At 31.4% G+C, this 19596-nt stretch overlaps 1 protein-coding gene across 2 annotated transcripts in view; it reads right to left on the bottom strand.

Annotated features, from left to right (window-relative positions):
- Positions 1 to 19596, bottom strand: part of Ncam2 (neural cell adhesion molecule 2) — a 409037-nt gene that overhangs the window by 9706 nt on the left and 379735 nt on the right. The window lies entirely within an intron of this gene.

The following is a 19596-nucleotide window of genomic DNA, read 5'->3' as shown; positions in this document are numbered from 1 at the left end:
GAAATGAAAATATCAAATAGTTTAAATATAAAATCTTAAGTTGCTTTATTGTCTTATGGTTTGTTATCCAAATCAAGCAAGAGAAGTTATGGGCAGTTTCTGTGTTCTATTTCCTATCTACATCACTACAACTCTAAGGAATTTATAAATTAGACAAGCAAACCAATATTTTCCCTAAATTATTACATAATTGTGTTTGTGCTTCAATCAATTCAAAGGTCAGAACAAAGAAAAAAGGAATTCAATTAAATTTGTTTTATACATGTCACATATTTCTATTATGTAAGACATCCATTACTGAGACACTGAATTAACTTGACATAAAGTTTATTATACTTGACAGTATGTATACTAGCTTTAAAACATTGTTCTAATAGATTCAAAGTAGCCTTACTTTTTGAGTCATTATTTAGTTACTTTATTCAACTTCATTTCCTTAGTGTACACTTATTTTGTCATGGGATTATTAAAAATTCTTTTGGAACTTGACAAGCTTTGATAGTGACATAGAGAATAAATTCTAAATCTTAATTTAGAGATTCATTACTATTTTCATCAAAGAATTTTGTCAGTACAGTAAGAAAGTAGGTTAAACATACAAAAAATACAGAAGATATTCAAAACCTTGTTGGTTTTATTGTGCTATGTTATATTCAATAGACATTGTTATTACATTTCAGATAGGTCTTCAAAATTCCTGGTTATATATTGTTGATTAATCAAGCTAGAGCAACAAAATTCTAAGTATTAACTGATAATCTTAGAATAACAGATATAGATATATGTATATGTCTATATTTTATATAACAGAAGATGTTGCAAATACAAACATGATGTGCATATACTTTGTATTTCAGTGAACTTTTGTCTATTGAAGAGCAGAGAATATGTCAGCTTTCCTTATCATGTCCAACATATATCAATTTAGTGGTTCTGAACAATCTGAATGAAGAATATAAATTAATGGAAGATTTTATAACATTCTGCTAAAAATAGTGCCATTAAACATCAGATGTTTGCATGTGGGCTGTGTAACAATATAATGATGAATACAAATTTTTTAAGTGTTCTAAAGAGTTTTATAAGCTATGTCATAAAATATCAAAATATATTTTGATATATTTTAAGAGTTATTTTTATACCTGAAAGGTTGAACTAGGTCAAATTTAAATAGTTTGAAAATATCTCATTTTATAATCTAAGAGGTGAAATGGGGTAAAGAAACAGAACCAGAAACAAAGCCTGTAGCATCAGGCTCTCACTATGGAGTGTTTTATTCTACTGGTTCCCATGCCATGGCTATGGCCAGGCAGCACTGTAGATATGAGGAAGCTTAACTTCAGGACAGCAATAAAGAAATAAAGGAAAATGATTTAAGATTGAAGAGAATAAGGGTTGCCCACTACACTGAAGGCAAACATGTTGAGAAAATCTCTAGGGAATAAGTGGGAATGGGGATTTTTATAATACACATAATATAGGCAAGAAACACTTGAGAATCTGTAGATTTAAGAGCAAGCAGAATATATATCTTTATGAAATAAGAGAAAAGGTCCAAAATCTCTGTGTGTTGTTTGGAGAGCCTTCTGCTCCCAGTGATAGACAATGACAACATCAAAGCAAGTAAACAACAGAGAGGCTAAGGAAGTCTGCACTGATCTTTCAGTAAGAAGAATGTGTTAACACTATCAAAAATTGGGCTGTAGGTGTCAGAGTGGAGAAATGTACAAGATAGTGCAACAGTGGCAGGGGATGGGAGTAACCAAATGAGATTGCCACTGAAGTAGTTAGCTGCTCAAAATTTAGCTGCGCAGAAGAGCAGTCTTGCAGATTCAGCCATCGTGCCAACACGGGTTAGTGCAGCAATGATCCAATGGGTTTAGGAACCACCAAGATGCAGGAGGAACTGCATAGTACTAGTTTTTCAGCTATATGAATTTAAAAATAACAAAGGACTACTGTGTTAAAGTAAGGTATGGTATAGTCAGAGTGTGAGCAAGGAGTTTTGAGAGGCCATGGCTTCTCAAAAAGTGTGTGAAGAAAAAAAAAGGTGTGAAGGTGATGCAAAGTCACAGAAGGGAACTGAGATTTTAAAGGTACCAAACTGATGAGACATCTATTAATATAAGCTGCAAGAAGATGTGGATCCAGCAACAGGGAAGTCATCTGTGATGCAAGCAGTAGATCTGGAATGGTAGGTCTCTTTTAGCCCTTTGCCTGTTAGAGAGCTTTAACACAAAACCAAGATACTAGAAATAGATACAATATTTGGTTTACATTTTTCCTGATGCATTTTGGTCTTGTATTTATCTGATCAGTCCTTGCTATTTCGCAATTTATGCTTTTGTTAAGTGTATGTTTCCTTTGTTTGTCAAAACTGCAATTCGTGTTTTGATGTTATAGGGTATCAAAGTTAAAGAATCCCTTGTGTCACCGAAGACACTTCTTAATTTGAAATTGAGAGGGATGGAGATGTTACTTGCTACTGGTGTTTTTGAAGTTGGACTGAATCCACTTAGGACCTTGAGATACTCATACATTTATGGAGTACAAAAGTATAATGTGGTAAGTATTGCAAACACTTAAAGGCTCTCCTGTTTGAACACAGCTGGAGCCACTCTTTGAGAAGATTTTGGAGCCATTAGAAGATAATAGAATTTGGGGTGACCAGGCACATTTCCTGTTCAGTCCTTTCTTTCTCTAACTGTAATCTGACCACTCATGCACTGTTGCCATGTTTCAGTAAGATACTGCACTATATCAGCTCAAACTGTCTGCTAAGCTACACCCTTCCTTCCTTACATCACTTTTATTGGTATTTTAGCATAATTAGGGGAAAAGGAATTAAAACACTAAGGGAAAGAATAACCCAAAGAAAGAAATCTTTAAACACTGTAGAATGAAATTGAAAAAAACACAAAAAGACAGAACAATTTTCCACACCAAAGTTAGGAGAAATAATATTATGAAAGCAGTCATTTCACTAAAATCAATCTATTGATTGAATATTAGCCCAAACAAAATTCCAATTTCACTATTTACAGAAACAAACAAAAAATCTTTAAAATCCATATGGAAATATAAATGTCTCTGAGGGACATACTAGTATGTCCCTGCATTCATGTTCCCTGGATTCTTTTTTAAGTCCATAAAGTTGTGCACGTGCATTACATAAGAAAGTGGAAGTAAAGGTCTGGGATAAGAAATGGAATAATGACATGGTTTAGGAAAGGAAGACTAAGTAGGACATTGAGGAAGCTGTAAGTACTCACTGGACATGTTCGCCTTTATAAAAATAACAGAAAATAAAATAATTAAATGTCAAAGGAACCTAACACTTGAAAACATGGATTTCCTTAAAAGTATAAAACATAGTAATTAGAAATGCTACTCATAAAACAATATTCTCACCCAAAGAGGTACTTGTTTTATAACTTGAAGATGCCTCATTACTTCCATTAGAATATTTTAGTTAGTATTTTGCATTTTCACTATTGACAGTTATATTTTAAATATTACTGATTTTAAAATGTACTACTTTAAAACACCACAGAAGAAAATTGGTTTCTTTGTTATTTGTTGCATTAGAATACATTCATTAAAATGTAATGTAATGCTTCTCACATAATACAGTATGAGCTCAATTAATTTTGTTATAGTTATATGTTAAGAATATAAAAACTTGTTATGTTGAATGGGGAGCTTAGAAGTCCTAAGGCTGAATCTACTCCTATTATTGTATTAGTGTGTATTGTATATCACAACCCATCTCAACTTGTGTCTTGCTATGTGAAGATTAGATAAACTCTCAAACTTCAACACAGTTTCTGTTTGTAGTAGATTAACAAGTAAATTCACAACTGATCAATGGCCAGAGAATGTCAGGTGAGTACTCAACCAAATGTTCCCTGACACAACAAGGTTCAGGAAACATCAAAGAAGACGAGAAATAAAGATAGTTATAGCCTGAGATCATAGAAAAATCATTGTTAAAAATTATTGTCTGAACCGAACAGGTCCAATACAATGGTGAATTTATAGGATGAATTTATACATTCTCTGATAGAATGGCAAGGGATCCATGAGTTTGACTGATAATTGAAGAGATACTGGTATTTGATAACATCTGAGAAACAGTCTGTTTAATATACAGATGTAACTTCTGACAAGCCTGTCATGGTTCAGTGGTTGGCTCTATATCCATGGGCAGTACAAACATGACTAGGTAGATTATAGAAAAATTAAATAATAGGCCACAAAGTTGAAAGTGAATGGGGATGTGAAGTTCTGGAATGAGATGCAAGAAGCCTAGGGTCTGAGTAAATATAAATATGTAGTTTAAAATGCTTAATGGCAATACAATATAATCTTAAAAATATGACCAGGCAGTGTCTTAGTCAGTGTTCTGCTACTGTGAAGTGATTCCACAACAAAAAAACTCCTATAAAATAAAGCAATCAATTGGCTTTTTGCTTAAATATCTATTATTAATAAAAAATAAAATAAAAAGTCTTAATCTATTATTGTCATCATGGGAAGCAAAACACCATGTAAGCAGACATGGTGCTGGAGAAGTTGCTCACAGTTCTAAATACTGATCTGCAGGAAGCAGGAAGAGTGACTGGGTCTACCTTGTGCCTTAAAGCTTAACCTTAAAGCCTACATACACCTAGTGACATACTCCTCCAACAGAGCCATAACACCTATTTCTCGTATTCCTTTCAAACAGTTCCACTCTCTGCTACCAAGAATTCAAATATATGAGCCTATGGGGGCCACTATTAATCAATATACCACAGGCAGCATAGTGCAACAGATTTCATCTCAGCTAAAATTCATATTTAGAAATTAGATATTCACATTCTCTGAATATTTTTGTAGTAATAGATTTTTAGAAACCACAAATCATCAATCAACTGATGCTTTACAGATATTCAAGTTGCCTCCTTTGTAAATATACAACATCTCTAGAAATACACAATGCAAGAGCATGCATTCATATGAATGGAGTAGAACTCACATTTTTGTATAATGCACTATAAATGCCTATATTGCAGTAGTTGGATGACATATAATGCAGCATCAATTAATTAACTAACTAATTAACTAATTAATTAATTGAAAGTGTTGTCATGAATAAGTAAGGGCTGACAACTAATAACAAAAGTCTTTCGCTAGGTTATACTAATATTTTACATTACAAATCTCTCCTTATTGAATATCCTTGAATTCACTAACACTAAACATTTGACTATGCCACTATGGTGCCTTTAGTTTTATTTACCCATGGTGTTTGTTAATGTGGTTATGTATGCCACAACCTGATAGGACTCTTGCTTGCCTCCTTCCTTTTGAAGCTTGCATAAACTAGCATAATTTCTAGCAAAATCTGAACATGAGTTCTTATAGCTGTAGATAAGTATAGTCCTAACATCTGACCAGGGAAATACTTTTGTCAACAAACAGACATAATCCTACATAAAAAAAATATAGTGATGGGACCTTATTCAAACTGATATATCAACACAACACTCCTGCACATAAGGCTCAGTGGACACTGCATAAAATCTCCAGAAAGTTTGTAAGAGCCAAAAGATCAGGATGTTTGTAGTGTAATTTTGTCCTCTACTAATATCAGAAACTACACTTACAAAGTCTCAAAAACATGACATTTTACACATGAGCAAATAAAAGATAACAGTAACAGAAATGTCAAATGTAAGAGGAAAAACTCACAAGGCCTCAACCTTTCACAAAAATCTACAGGCAACTAAAGAATACTAAAAGTTGGAGAAATATTCTTGAACACCACACACAAGTAAGACTACATAGACAGACCTGGAAATATAGACATAATGTAACATTATGCAGACTGAGCAGGTTATATATAGCAATGTATCTATGTAGATAAATCTTTACATATATTCATAATCAATGAGTATATTGATCAATGAGTATATTGAAATCAATAAGTATATCAATGAGTATATGAAAGGAGTCCATAAATTTGACAGAGAGCAATAAGGTATAAATGGGGGTCTTGGAAGGAGAAAAGTAAGGGGACAAAGTATGTTGTTATATTGTGATATCAACAAAATTACCACCGAGAATACTTTTCTAAGGGCATAGATAAATTAAATAAAAAATATGTTGCACTTATTTAAAAACAGGCTACCAGCAATGTCAACAGTTTCTCAGTCTTTGTTTTGGTCATTAAACTAAGTATTCCTCCTGATTACCTTGTCTTCAAGTTAGGCTGTACGATATAGATGTCAAAATTATTATGAAATGAATTGTTACATTTATTTTTAAGGCAGGAACACACTGTTTGAGAGATTTGTTGACTCAAGGCATAACTATCTGCAAATACATTTGTGGAAAGAAGTCTTATAGGGTTTTATGACTTCTCTTCTTTTCAAAGGATGCCCAGAAACATTAATAGAAAAATAATTTCCAATGTTTTAAATTAGCTAAGATTTTATTTATAGTTAAGGAACTTTCTGAATTAAATTAAGTAATTGACCAAAAAGAAATGTGCATATCTAGGAGTGCTTAATGTACCATTTCACAGGCAAATGGATGGAACTAGAAAAAGTCATCCTGAGTGAGGTAACCCAATCACAAAAGAACACACATGGTATGCACTAACTGATAAGTGGATGTTAACCAAAAAGCTTGGACTACCCAAGATACAATTCACACACCATAAGAAGATCAAGAAGAAGGAAAACCAAAGTGTGGGTGCTTCTGTCCTTCTTAGAAAGGGGACACACACACACACACATTTATATATTATAATATTATATTTATAAATAAATTATAATATAATGCTTGATCAAAATTAAGTATCAGTGGAAGTCCTGGTTGGAATGACATCAGGCAAAGAGGAGTTTGACAGGATAAATAAACAAATGTCATGGAAAAAATAAGAAAGGAAAACAAAATACTCATGTGAGAAAATACAGAGACAAAGTATGAAGCAGAGACTGTGGGAAGGGCCATCTAAGGACTGACTCACATGGGGATCCAACACATATACAGTCACAAAACTCAGATAGCATTGTGGATGCCAAGAAGTGCATGCTGACAGAAGCCAGATAAAGCTGTCTCCTGAGAGGCTCTGTCAGAGCCTGACAAATACAGAGGCAGATACTTGCAGCCAACCATTGGGCTGAGCATGGGATTTCCAATGGGGTCCCCAATGGAGGAGTTAGAGAAAGGACTGAAGGAGCTGAAGGGGTTTGCAACCCCATAGGAAGAACAATAATATCATCCAACCAGACAACTCCAGATCTCCCAGGAATTAAACCACAAACCAAGGAGTACACATGGACGGACCCATGAATCCAGCTCCATATGCATTGAGGCCTTGTAGGGCATCAATGGGAAGAGAAGCCCTTGTTACTCTGTAGACTCAAGGACTCAGTGTAGGGGAATTCGATGGCAGGGAGGCAGGAGTGAGTGGGTGGGTGGGTGGGGAAACAACCTCATAGAAGCAGAGGAGGGGGGTTGGGATAGAGGGTTTCGGGGGGCAGGAATTGGGTAAAGGTTAATGTTTGAAATGTAAATAAAAATATCCAATAAAAATACCAAAATAATTCATTTATATATTAAATAATCTTCATTTCACAATTATTTATTACAGAAAGGAAAAGTGGTATAACTTGGGTTCCAGTAAATTATAAAAATCACCAGACTTTATATAAATTCACAATATCAATCTTAGAGCAATGTGACACTTTTAAATTTCTAGAAATATTGCTGTTCTCTTCATACAGAATGTCACCAGCACTCATCTGGTTCATGGTCCTCCCTGAGTAGATATAGATTTGTCCAGATTTAGTTCACATTAATTTCCATGTAAAACCAATATCTGAACATCTATAGATTTTCTGACCAATTGAAACTTCATAGCCACACTGGACAGAAAAGTGAGAATCATTGCAGGTTTTGCCAATGAGGACACATTAAAATATTATTTATTATTCATTGAAAATGTAAGTTAAACAGAAATGTTTAGAGCAATATGATTGGAGTAGGTATATATTTTCTGCTAGAGCACTTTTTATTTCTTTTTATTTGCTTCCTGAATACATTAGGTAAAACGTGACTTCCAAAACACCACAGATCTGTAAATCATATTTTCTTGGTTAGTTTTATTAAAACTATTTCTTTTATTTTTATTTTACTATTTGATATCTTAGGTTAATTCACAGAAACAAAAGGGAAATTGTCAAGTACTACTGAAAATGATCAAAATGTTCCACCCCAAATAAAGACTGTACTTGTTTTTAATTGTATTGAATCATATTTTAAACTTTCTCATTATTTATTTTATGTGCATAGGTATTGTGTTTGCATATATGGCTGTGTGCCATCTACATGTCTGGTATGTATAGAAGCCAGAAGAGCTTTTCACAGTCCCCGGAGCTAGAGCTATAGATACTTGTGTTCCACCAAGTCAGTTCCAGGAATTGAATAGATGGAGCTCTAAAATGCTGACCATCTTTCCTGCCCTTGTTTTTTTTTTTTTTTTTTTTTTTTTTTTTTTAATATTTTTCTATGCTGTTTTATGTACAGTTAATTCTGTTCATGATGTTCTCTTGAAAAATATATTTATGCTTCCTGACAAAATATTTGTTGGAAACTTTCAAAGAGCACATCTTTTAAAATTAATCAGATATAAAGATTTTCTTAATGTTAATTGGATGAAATTCTGTTAGTAAAACATGTAGTACCATAGATAATCCTAGTAATGCCTTCTATAACTGTGAAAACATTATTGTTACTAGGGAAAAAAATGACAGTCTTTCTTGGTGACTTACATTGTGAGGAAGGATACTGAATTGAATTTTGACCTATTTTTAAAATAAAAATAAAAATATAAACAAATAAATATTAAAAATCTTTGAATGGTTCCCACTCTTTAATCCTAGAACTTAGAAGGTAGAGAGACAGGTGGATCAATGAGTTTGAAGCCACCCTGGTCAACACAGTGAGATGAAGGAAAGTTAGGACTCTACAAAGAAACTATATGTGCCAGGAAAGCAACAGGTTCCCAGGACCCAATGGGGATGACATTAGCTAGAATACCACCAAAGGGGAGAAAGAACCTGTAGAGACTATATATATATACATATACATAGGTTAGGCATGGCCTTCAGTTGAGGAATGGGGCCACCTACCCATCTCAAAAATGTTAACCCAGAATTGCTCCTGTTTAAAGAAAATGCAAGGACAATGAATAGAGCAGAGATTGAAGGAAATGCCATCCAGAGACTGCTCCACCTAGGGATCCATCCCATCTTCAGACACCAATCCCTGACACTATTGCTGATGCCAAGAAAACCTTGCTGACAGAAACCTGATGTAGCTGTTTCCTTAGAGGCTCTGCTAGAACTTGACCTATAAAGATGTGTATCCTTGCAGCCAGCCATTGGACTAAGCATGGGGACCACCAATACAGGAGTTAGGGGAAAGACTAAAGGAGCTGAAGGAACCCCATAGAAAGGACAATAACCCACCACACCCCACAGAGCTCTCAGGGACTAAAACACTGACCAAAGAGTACACATGGAGGGACCCATGACTCCAGCTGCATATGTAACAGGAGATTGTCTTGTCTGGGATCAATGGAAGGGGAGGCGCTTGGTCCTGTTGAGACATAATGCCCCAGTGTAGAAGAATGCTATGGCAGTTTGGTAGGAGTGGGTGGGTGGGTGAGGGAGCACCCTCATAGAAGCAGGGGGAAAGGGGAGAGGATAGAAGATTTGCAGAGGGGAAATCCAGAAGGCAGATACTATTTGAAATGCAAATAAATAAAATAGCCAATTTAAATAAGTCCTCTAATATCATAAAAATATCCTGTTTGAACCATTCGAACAATCTTGCCAAACAGACATCAAATGTTTCTCCAAAGGTTAAAATAAAATAGCCAGTAAGAGCAGTTTGCTCTTTTGCCTTCTGAGAATCTTTCTCCATTTTATTCCAAAATAAACTTTCCCAATCCATTAACCTGCCTCCCTGATCTGCTTGTTTGTTTGCTTTTCAGAGAAGATTGCATTTATTTTTATAAGCCATGAGTGTTATATCAATTGCCTATCAAGACATGATTTTGTCAGGCTGTAAAATAAAATCAGAAGAATTAAAAATTTTATAGAAAATGTGTTTGATGTAATGAATACATATGGTTCGATTGAAGACTATATAGATAGTGGTAGTAAGTGGCTGTTCAGTTACTCAATAATAAGATTTAAAATGTTAGGCATTAAAATGAAATATAGAAACAGAGGAGTCAAAATACAACCAATAAGCCTGGGATATGCCACAGAACCTACTACTCATGATCTTTTTAAAAATGATAGTATAAAGTCAGTAAATATATGAGTGAATATATGAATGAGTTAAAAGCGGCTGCAAAGGAGGAAAGCGAGTTCAGGTTTAGCTATGGCAGTGACTATGAGAGATCCATACTGTGACTTTCTCCTTGCCAGGGCATCTGTGTTAGCATAGTCCTCATAGCCGTGATAATCCCCAGATATTTCCACTGATGAGGTGAGGACTGTGTATATATTCTCATGTATTATTGTTTGTCTGAATGGACATGTGAATGTGTCTCTTTTGTCACAGCTTCACACACAATATGAAAACATATGGTATGTATATCTCAACATATGAGTAACTATTGTGTACTTATATTGGGAATGATATTCTATTATTAGAATATACTTTGAATTGGAGTATTTCAAGATGTCCATATTTTAAATCCAGCTATTTAAATACCTGTTTAACAAATTAAGGTTTGATATTTATATATATATATTTTTTAGAACAATGCTCTGTAAAACATGTCTAGCTTGGTCCATAGTGCCTTTTTTAATGATCTATGTACTTTGAAAACTGAGGCACAAAGGATGATCATGATTTGAGTTCAACTTGACCTACCTAGCAATAGCAGATCTCAAAAAGTACAACTGCTTCCACAAAGTTAAAATTATTTACTTTTATATTTTAAAATGTATTCTTCTCTCATATCTTACAACCTGAAAGCACTTTCTCCTCTCTTCTCCTCCCAACCGACCCCCCACCACCTTTCTACCACAAATCCATTCCTCTTCAGTTTCCCTTCAGAAAATAACAAACATTCTTAGAAATTTTAATGGGAGTTTATAAAATCCTTAGTATCAAGGTTTTAACGTAACGAAAATTAAAGTGCATGCTTTATGCCATTTAAACAAAAATGGAAGACTGAACCCCAAATAGTAAAAATCACTAATGTGCTAATGGATGTTTCAAGTTACTGGATATTTTATGAATATCTGAAAAACTAGCAGTACAAAATAACTATTTTAATTTCTGTATTATTTGATTTCCAATTTAACTATTGTTGAATTTGTGACTATTTTATAAAAAGCATATTTTAAAATTGGTTAAAAACAACACTCAAAAGATTATTACACATTAACTTATTTACTATGTAAATTGGTATTTTGACGTAGATTTTACATGTTGCACTCTAAATATTACTTAAATTTGATGTTATATACTTAGGTTATTTGATATCTGTCTTCATCCCATTAGAAAATAAAGGTATTTAATGATACAAGAAAAATAAATATCACTATATCTGTGTCTTGGGAGATGGTTAAAAGGTTGTGAGTGTGTATTGATCTTAGAACAGAACCAAGTTAGGTTTGCAGGACCCACTTGGCTGATTGTAATCTTCTATAACTTATGTTTCAAGGTATTCGATGCCCTCTTCTGGCTCCAAAATAGTACATATATGTATATAGAAATACATACAGGTAACCTAAAATGTACAAATATATATCTCTAGAACTGTATAAAATGATCAAGAAATAGTTAAGTATTTTTTATCATAAACATCAATATCTCTCTCGGACAACTTAATTTTATAATATTTAATAGGTATTTTAGATGCACAAAATAAAATTTTTTTTAAAATTCCCTCAATGTGATATTAAGAATTACAAACCATTTTATAACATGTAGAACAAAAGTGTATTTGAATTTTCTTTAGAAATTCAAAATTTATTGACCTATTATAATAGAAAAATCCTCACTGCCTATGTTTTTAATTTTATCACACACTCTATTATTAAAACTACATATTTTAAATGTCTAGGGACACCTGTAAAGTTAATAAAGTAATGCATCTTAGTATATATTTATTCAACTATAGAAGGGTAGAGATTTTCTCTTTACTTGACAGAAAAGGGTATATGATACCAAGACACCATTTAAAAGTTGATCCAATAAATAAACTGAAGTATATTAGAGAATGAAATACTTTTATTTATTATGAAGTCTTGCACGATCAAACAAACACATTTCAAACTCCTCCATACATTATTAAATTTATCCTAGACTGCTGCATTTTCTGTGACTCTAAGTACATGGCAGTGAATGGTGAATGATTGTCCCAGAGGAACAGGGAGAAGGAGCCAGAAGATGGATTTCATGTAGTGACACTGTTCTCTGGTAACTAACATAATATTGGATGAAGTCACACATCATTCCACAAACACAAAATGTCGAATGGCAGGAATAAATTTTAATGTAAAATTTGGACTGTGTGATGTCAGTGTAGGCTCAGTTTTCACAAAAGTGGTGTGCAGTCTGGTCAGATACACTGGCAATGAGATATGGTCAGCATGAGGAAATGCTTCCAGGACCCCAAGCACTTTTCTATCTAATTTTGATGCAAGTCTTGAGTTACTCTGTTAAATACAGTCCTCAATGGAGAAAATACAGATGTTGTTTAATACTTGCATGGGAAAGTTACTATACCTTGGTTGTGGATTGGTAGAAAAACAAAATCCACTTTCATGTCCTTGATACTATATGTCATAGTGAGAGAAGAGAGACAAACATGAATGAGCTGGCTATTTTGTCTCCCTAAACTTAAACAATAGTGTATTGTAGTGAAGCACACTACACTCTGCTATAGACAGTACTGTTTCTATCAAATCAACTTTTTTTTTAAAAAAAAAAAATAATAACAATATGTACAAGGTAGAAAATGAAGATCCCAGAACCTTGGCAGTTTTCCATTTAATATTTTGCTTATGTGCAATTCACCTTTTGTGAAAATAATAGAAAAGTGCATCTTAGTTTACAGCTTATGATCTTTTTATATAGAAATGACAATTTAAAAGAAACTTATTTATCTATAATTAAAAAGCATCTCTTTGAATAGTTATTTTTAAACATTATAAATATTACAGTAGTACTAAAAAAGGCTACAGATGAAAGAAAATATCATAAAATTATGTCTCTAGGAGCTAGTAATTTTGTTGTCTTAACAAATATTAAATTATAACTACCTATATTCATTTGATTAGACATTAAAATATATTCATATAAATGGAAAGTTATCTATTTTTATGAATTGTGTAACAAAATCATTCTATGTCATCTTCAGATATTGTAGATGAATAAGAAACTAAATTCAGTTTTACACAAAAATGATGTCTGGAAAGTGGCTTTATGTGGAATGTTGGATGAAAACGTTAGCAAATATTAAAAGAAAGATGGTTGACCAGAAATCATGAAGCTTAAACATTGACTGGCATTAAAAATAAGTAACTGAAAAAAAAGAAAGAAAGATAATTGACAGTAAGTGTGCTTGGCAAGTACATATGTTTACTGTTGCATGGTTTTTACTTGACCAATCAAGAAAAAATCTGATAAGTTAAGTCACCGAGATATGAGTGTATTATTGGGAAGCCAGAGCTACAGTTATAACAGCTATAGAAATTAAAGCAGAGAGGAATAATTTACACTTCAAGGTACTTAAAAGTATGAATAACTAGCTATTTGGATTTTTTTAAAAAATGTCTTTGTTAATTTCATAAAATATTAGAATTTTGTATTTGATTGGAAAATTTTATATTTACTCATATGTCTCTGGTTTTTCAAATGGCAAACTCAGATGCCATGATAACACACTATGAAGTCACCACAGCAATGAACAGACATTATCCAGTGGCTGTTACTTCTCATTGCATATCACCATTTTTAAAGGAGCTTCAGGAAGAATAATTGTAGATAGAAGATGAGTACATATTTATATCTAAGAATGTTAAATATTTTTATTTGTTACTTAATCTGAGAAAATAGAAAACATAAATATTCAGTTAAATTAATCTTGAAGCGTGTGCAAGTACATTTAAGCCAATGGTATATATAGTATCCTAGAACTTTCAGGGTGACATGTCCATGAACCAATAGGGTAATATTACATAAAAGAACACAGATCTTGAGAAACAAAAATTTCTCTTTAATTCTATACTGCTGATTTTGTATGTGATTTGTTGTTTAATACTGTGTTGCTTATTGTTCATCTGTGTGTGTGACATACATTTCAAACTTAAACTTCATGGTGAGAAAGAACAATTTGAAACCATGTTATTCAACAATCAAATAATACTGTTAGCTGGATTGAAATGATAACTATGTAACATGAAAATTACTCAACTTTTCTGAAGCTGAATATTTTCCTCCATAATATAGGAGAAATATATCTCACATGGCTAATACAAAATTGAAATTAAATGTGTTACATAATTTTTCCCCACAGTGTTTAGAATTTCCATTTAAAAACAACAGATTTTTCTAGACTTTATCGTTACTATTGTTCTTATACATAAACAATAAGGTTATTATTTGTGCTTTATACTTTATGTACAAAGAAGAGATAATATTTATAATTTTTATAATTATATTTTATGGTATTCCTTTAGTATCATAAATTGTTATATTGCAAAAGGGAAATAGTTGAGTTAATTCACATTGGATGTTTATGTGTTTTTATGATCTCAACATTGAAACCATTCACTAGAAAACATTTGTCACTAATCGTGACTGCAACAGAAGTATTGAAAGCTTGAATTTGATCACTTAAAAATGAAATCACACAGGACAAAAAGACTGTAACCGTAATAAAGAAAACACATATAACAAAGACTTTCTGCAGTTTTCTTTATTACAAAATGGAGAAGACACAGAGATACATAAAATAAAATGACATTTAATACACTATGGAAAACATGCACAGGATTATACATTGCACTGGATAATAAATGGGGGCATGTTAAATAAGAGATGATACCAAAGACAATACATTTGTAACATGTACATATTTTCAATAAAATAATTTGCGATGAAAACAAATGCCATTAATATGATCAAATAGTCTGTTTCAAACACAAAATTACATAAAGTCAATGTAAAATTATGAGAGAAATATTCATAAATATGTCTGAATTGTGTATGTTATTGAAGGCAGTTATTTTTAGTTTATTTTTCTCAAAAGACTCAGAAATTCACATCATTTCTTACATACATAAAATGAAATTGAATCAAGTATAATTTGTAAATGATGCTGTAATTTAAAATTATGCATCCTTTATAACTAGTAACTTCATATTTTCTTTTGTAAAGCAAAGTGATAAAAATAAAATTAATCTATCTTAAATATAAACAAATTGAGAAATTGTTTAATGCCTAGGTATTATAAAATCAATGTTAGTTCATACTTAAAATGAAATGTAGATATACGTGGATGAATGTAAGACTGTATCCCAAAAGAGATAAAAATAAATATCAAACTACAGAAGATGTTATCATAGATTGGAGTGCCCCCAGAATACTTCACATACACTTTAATTAAACATGTGCATTTTTATATAATGTAAATAAATTTCCAGTAATTCTAATAAATTGATTTTTAAATAATATACTTTATATCCAGAACATTTTCTAACAAGGATCTTATGGTCAGACATTAGTAATTAGGAGTTGGGGGAGATTGACTATATGATCATTAATTTTATTTAGTACATAATCTTAGACAATGTAACAGATTTAAATTCTATAAAATAAAGTAAGACATGAAAGCCATTATTGTCTTATCACGGTATATATAAATTATTTTAAAAGTAAATATACTTTTTATCATCTGTGTGAACACAGAATACAATTTTAAAATATTGACTACAGAATAATAATCTAAACTAGTCATTATTGGGAAAAGTACAAAATGATAATTTAGAAATATTTTACTTAGGTAAGGATTAAATTTTATATTAGCAAAATCTTCACAATGTGTTATTAACTATATTTTTATGACCTAATTCATATGGATATTGGCTTGCAATTTAAATTGATTCCATAATCAATCAAGAACTGTTATGTATTCAATTATTTGACACAAGCAAATGAGACTAATCTATTGAATCTATTGGCTGAATCTTATATGATATATTTCTCTGTAGCTACCAGACGAGAAATTAAATTTTATGTGTGATTAACAGATAACCAACTACAGAAAATATATTCATTCCTAGACAGAAAAGAGAATAAATGGCAGAAAGGGTAATAATTTTTTTAAAAATTGTGGCATAATTATTAAGAATATGTTTTTGAAGATAGAAAAGATACTTAATTTGGAAATAAATCATCATAAAATAACTAAAATAGCAAGTTATTTATGACATTTACTTGTATGTATGCCTACAGATTTATTCAGGTAGAATTATAATGTCAAAAATATGCGTGATAATAGTTACTGCTATCAATAACTTATTTAGAACACTCTCAATTTCTAACATTTTAACAAAAATGATAAATTTTGATTACTTACATTTGAAGAACAACTTTGAAAATTCTTAAAAATAAGAATAAAACACAACTTTCCTGTTTTGATATAATCTAATAATTTTGATATGTCAAAGTCATTTTAATTTTAAAAATGTTTTCTTCATTCTTAGTGCTTAATGTTTATATATCCAGGTGTGTTTGTCCTAATTTGGTTGCACATGACAAACTTTTATGCATTATATGCCTTGGTGAATGAAAAGAATAGTCAAATCAAAACACAGAGGAACCATTGAATATTTTCCTTTATTCATTAGAATATAATTGAATCCTAAAAAATGTGCAGTGTTAAATAAACAGTATTTGGATTAATGGATGGTGGGTATCATGTTAACTTTCTTTACACAATTTTTTTAGTCGTACATGTCCTTTTAAATAATTAACTTAAACATAAAAGTGTATGTTTTAAAATTTACTAGAAAATAAAATTTGTGACAGTCTTAGTTATATACTAGTAAAATTAAAATTATTATATATAGAGAGAGAGAAAGAACAGATTGGAAATCTAAATCTAACTTTTAACATTTATTAAAATATAATCAAACATTTATGTGTTTATATAAATTAGAAAAATGATAATAAAAAAGGGGAAATCCATTAAAATTTAAAACTTCTTCTTGTTGGTTGCTAATTACATATATTCATCCTCATAGTTTTTGAAAGAGGATAAGGATGGATTTCATAAAAGAATGCTTAGTTATATAAATCCATACAAGTTCCAGGAGGAGGATTTTGAATGGCAATTTGTCTGAGAAGACATTTTGTAGGGAAGAGCCTACTGCTACCCCACAAAGTGACCTAAGAAATAACTGTAAAACAATGGAAAAATGAGTTTCCTGAATCTAGGTGCTAGCGTTACTATGCTAGGCTGAGAAGAGAAAATGGAGACATTTGGAAATGAATAAACAGATATCCTGATGTCACACATATACATACAGATAACATGGCAATGCATGCATAAGCAAATCAATTTAGCTCCATCACTGTTACACTATGTTTAAAAACTACTGAAATATTTTGAACACTATGAATCATGACACACATATTGCTAGATCAAAAGTTACCTAACTATATATAATAGTTAATAGTACACGCAACCTCATTACACATAGTCCTATACTTTCAATGATTGAAATGTGTTTAAAAACAAACAGGAAAAAATAGAGGGTAAAAACTAAGAAGAATATGGATTTTTTGTGATTTCCTTATCATTAATCGTAGTGTAGATTGTCGCTGACTGATCCTAAGTACACAAATGGGTTAAAAGGTTTATGTTTTCAAACAGCAATGTAACTTGGACAATAAAAGATACAATTCAGCAACAAGAGCATTGCTAGTTCCTTAATATATCAGTAAGTGTGTAATTTCTATGATCCTTTGGTACAGTGCAATAAATTTGTGTTTTTCACAATGATACATTACATTTCTTTGCAACTTTGACATTGAGTGTTCTTGGTATCACTCTTGGTAATGTTCAGTTATGCAATATAAACTTTAAAAAATTAATCAATATAATTGGCCTAGCACACATTTTATTTGTGATTTCAAGTCACATTAAATAACAGATGACATTATCATGGAAATATTTTGAGTCATGGATTAAGGATGAGAAGAAAAATGCTTAGAAATGTTTTTCTTGAATATGCTTCATTCTCAAAATTTTCTACATATCAGCAATGACCATATCACCTCTCATCTCTTCAGGAGAATATCAAGGAATCTAATTCAATGTCATATATATACATATATATGTACATATATATATATATATATATATATATATATATATATACCTATATATAACTATATAACTATCTATCTATCTATCTATCTATCTATATGTATATATATATACAGTTACATAAAACTGTATATACATATATACTGTTTTAAAAGCATGGGTCATGTTATATTGCAAAAATAAAAACACTTCCCCATATATTAATTAGATTTCCACACTATAAGAATTAAAATTTTCATTGTTTCTGCAAAGATGAAAAAATTATCTTTAGATAAGTCATTTTGCAAGTTAGTTTGCAAATGACAAGGCAAATAGAATAATTAAAAGCCAAGATGTTTTAAATTATAAATTACAATAAAGCTGGCTACTAATGCACATATAATCTCTTTGAACCTCACATAATCAATCATATATTTTGGTAGCCCAAAAGTGGAAACAGTGTTTCAGAGAACTGAATGTTTGATTTTACAGAATGAATCTCAAAGGCTATAATTTTTTGTTTTTTATTATTTGATTGAGCAAGTAAAGACTATTATGTGTGTATATATAAATGGTTTGGTTGTATGAGCATATGTATGTGAGTATGTGTGTCTTTGTGCATGGTGTGATTTCATAATTGGCTTAAGTAGTAATCATTACTTTTTAGGGTATGGTTCAAAGCTAACAGCACATTCCTCTCATTAATGAATAACTGAAACTGGAGAGATACTGTTCTTCCTATTCTTCCTGTATCTCTTCCAATTGAGTTTTTTGTTTGTTTGTTTTTATCTGAATGCAACAGCTTCTTGTTCACCTTTCATTTTCATCTCCTGTAAAGTAATGCTTAAAATGGCCACTTTATATTTTGATGCTTGCAAAGGGGGTGACTGTCAGCAATAGTGAAAATGAAATAGATACCTGGGTCAGATGTTAGATCTGCAACACTGCCCAAAGATTCATGTGAACATACTGAACTTAGTAACATTTAAAGACACTGAGATTAAGTTTATATATTATGGACAATGGGAAAAAGGCATTTTCACTTAAAAATGTTGATTGGATCTTTAAATTTAAAAAAAGGGGGAAACGATTCAGTTGTATCCCTTCAGACATTGTTTAATCTCTAACAACAGAAAGCAGAACAAGAGATATATGTATCTGATATAATAGGTTACCAAGTTTATGGTTTATATAAA

Source organism: Arvicanthis niloticus, chromosome 12, assembly GCF_011762505.2.
Source record: "Arvicanthis niloticus isolate mArvNil1 chromosome 12, mArvNil1.pat.X, whole genome shotgun sequence".
In the NCBI taxonomy this organism is placed as follows: domain Eukaryota; kingdom Metazoa; phylum Chordata; class Mammalia; order Rodentia; family Muridae; genus Arvicanthis; species Arvicanthis niloticus.
The sequence above is the reverse complement of the archived record's forward strand: the minus strand, read 5'-3'. Positions and strand labels throughout refer to the sequence as shown.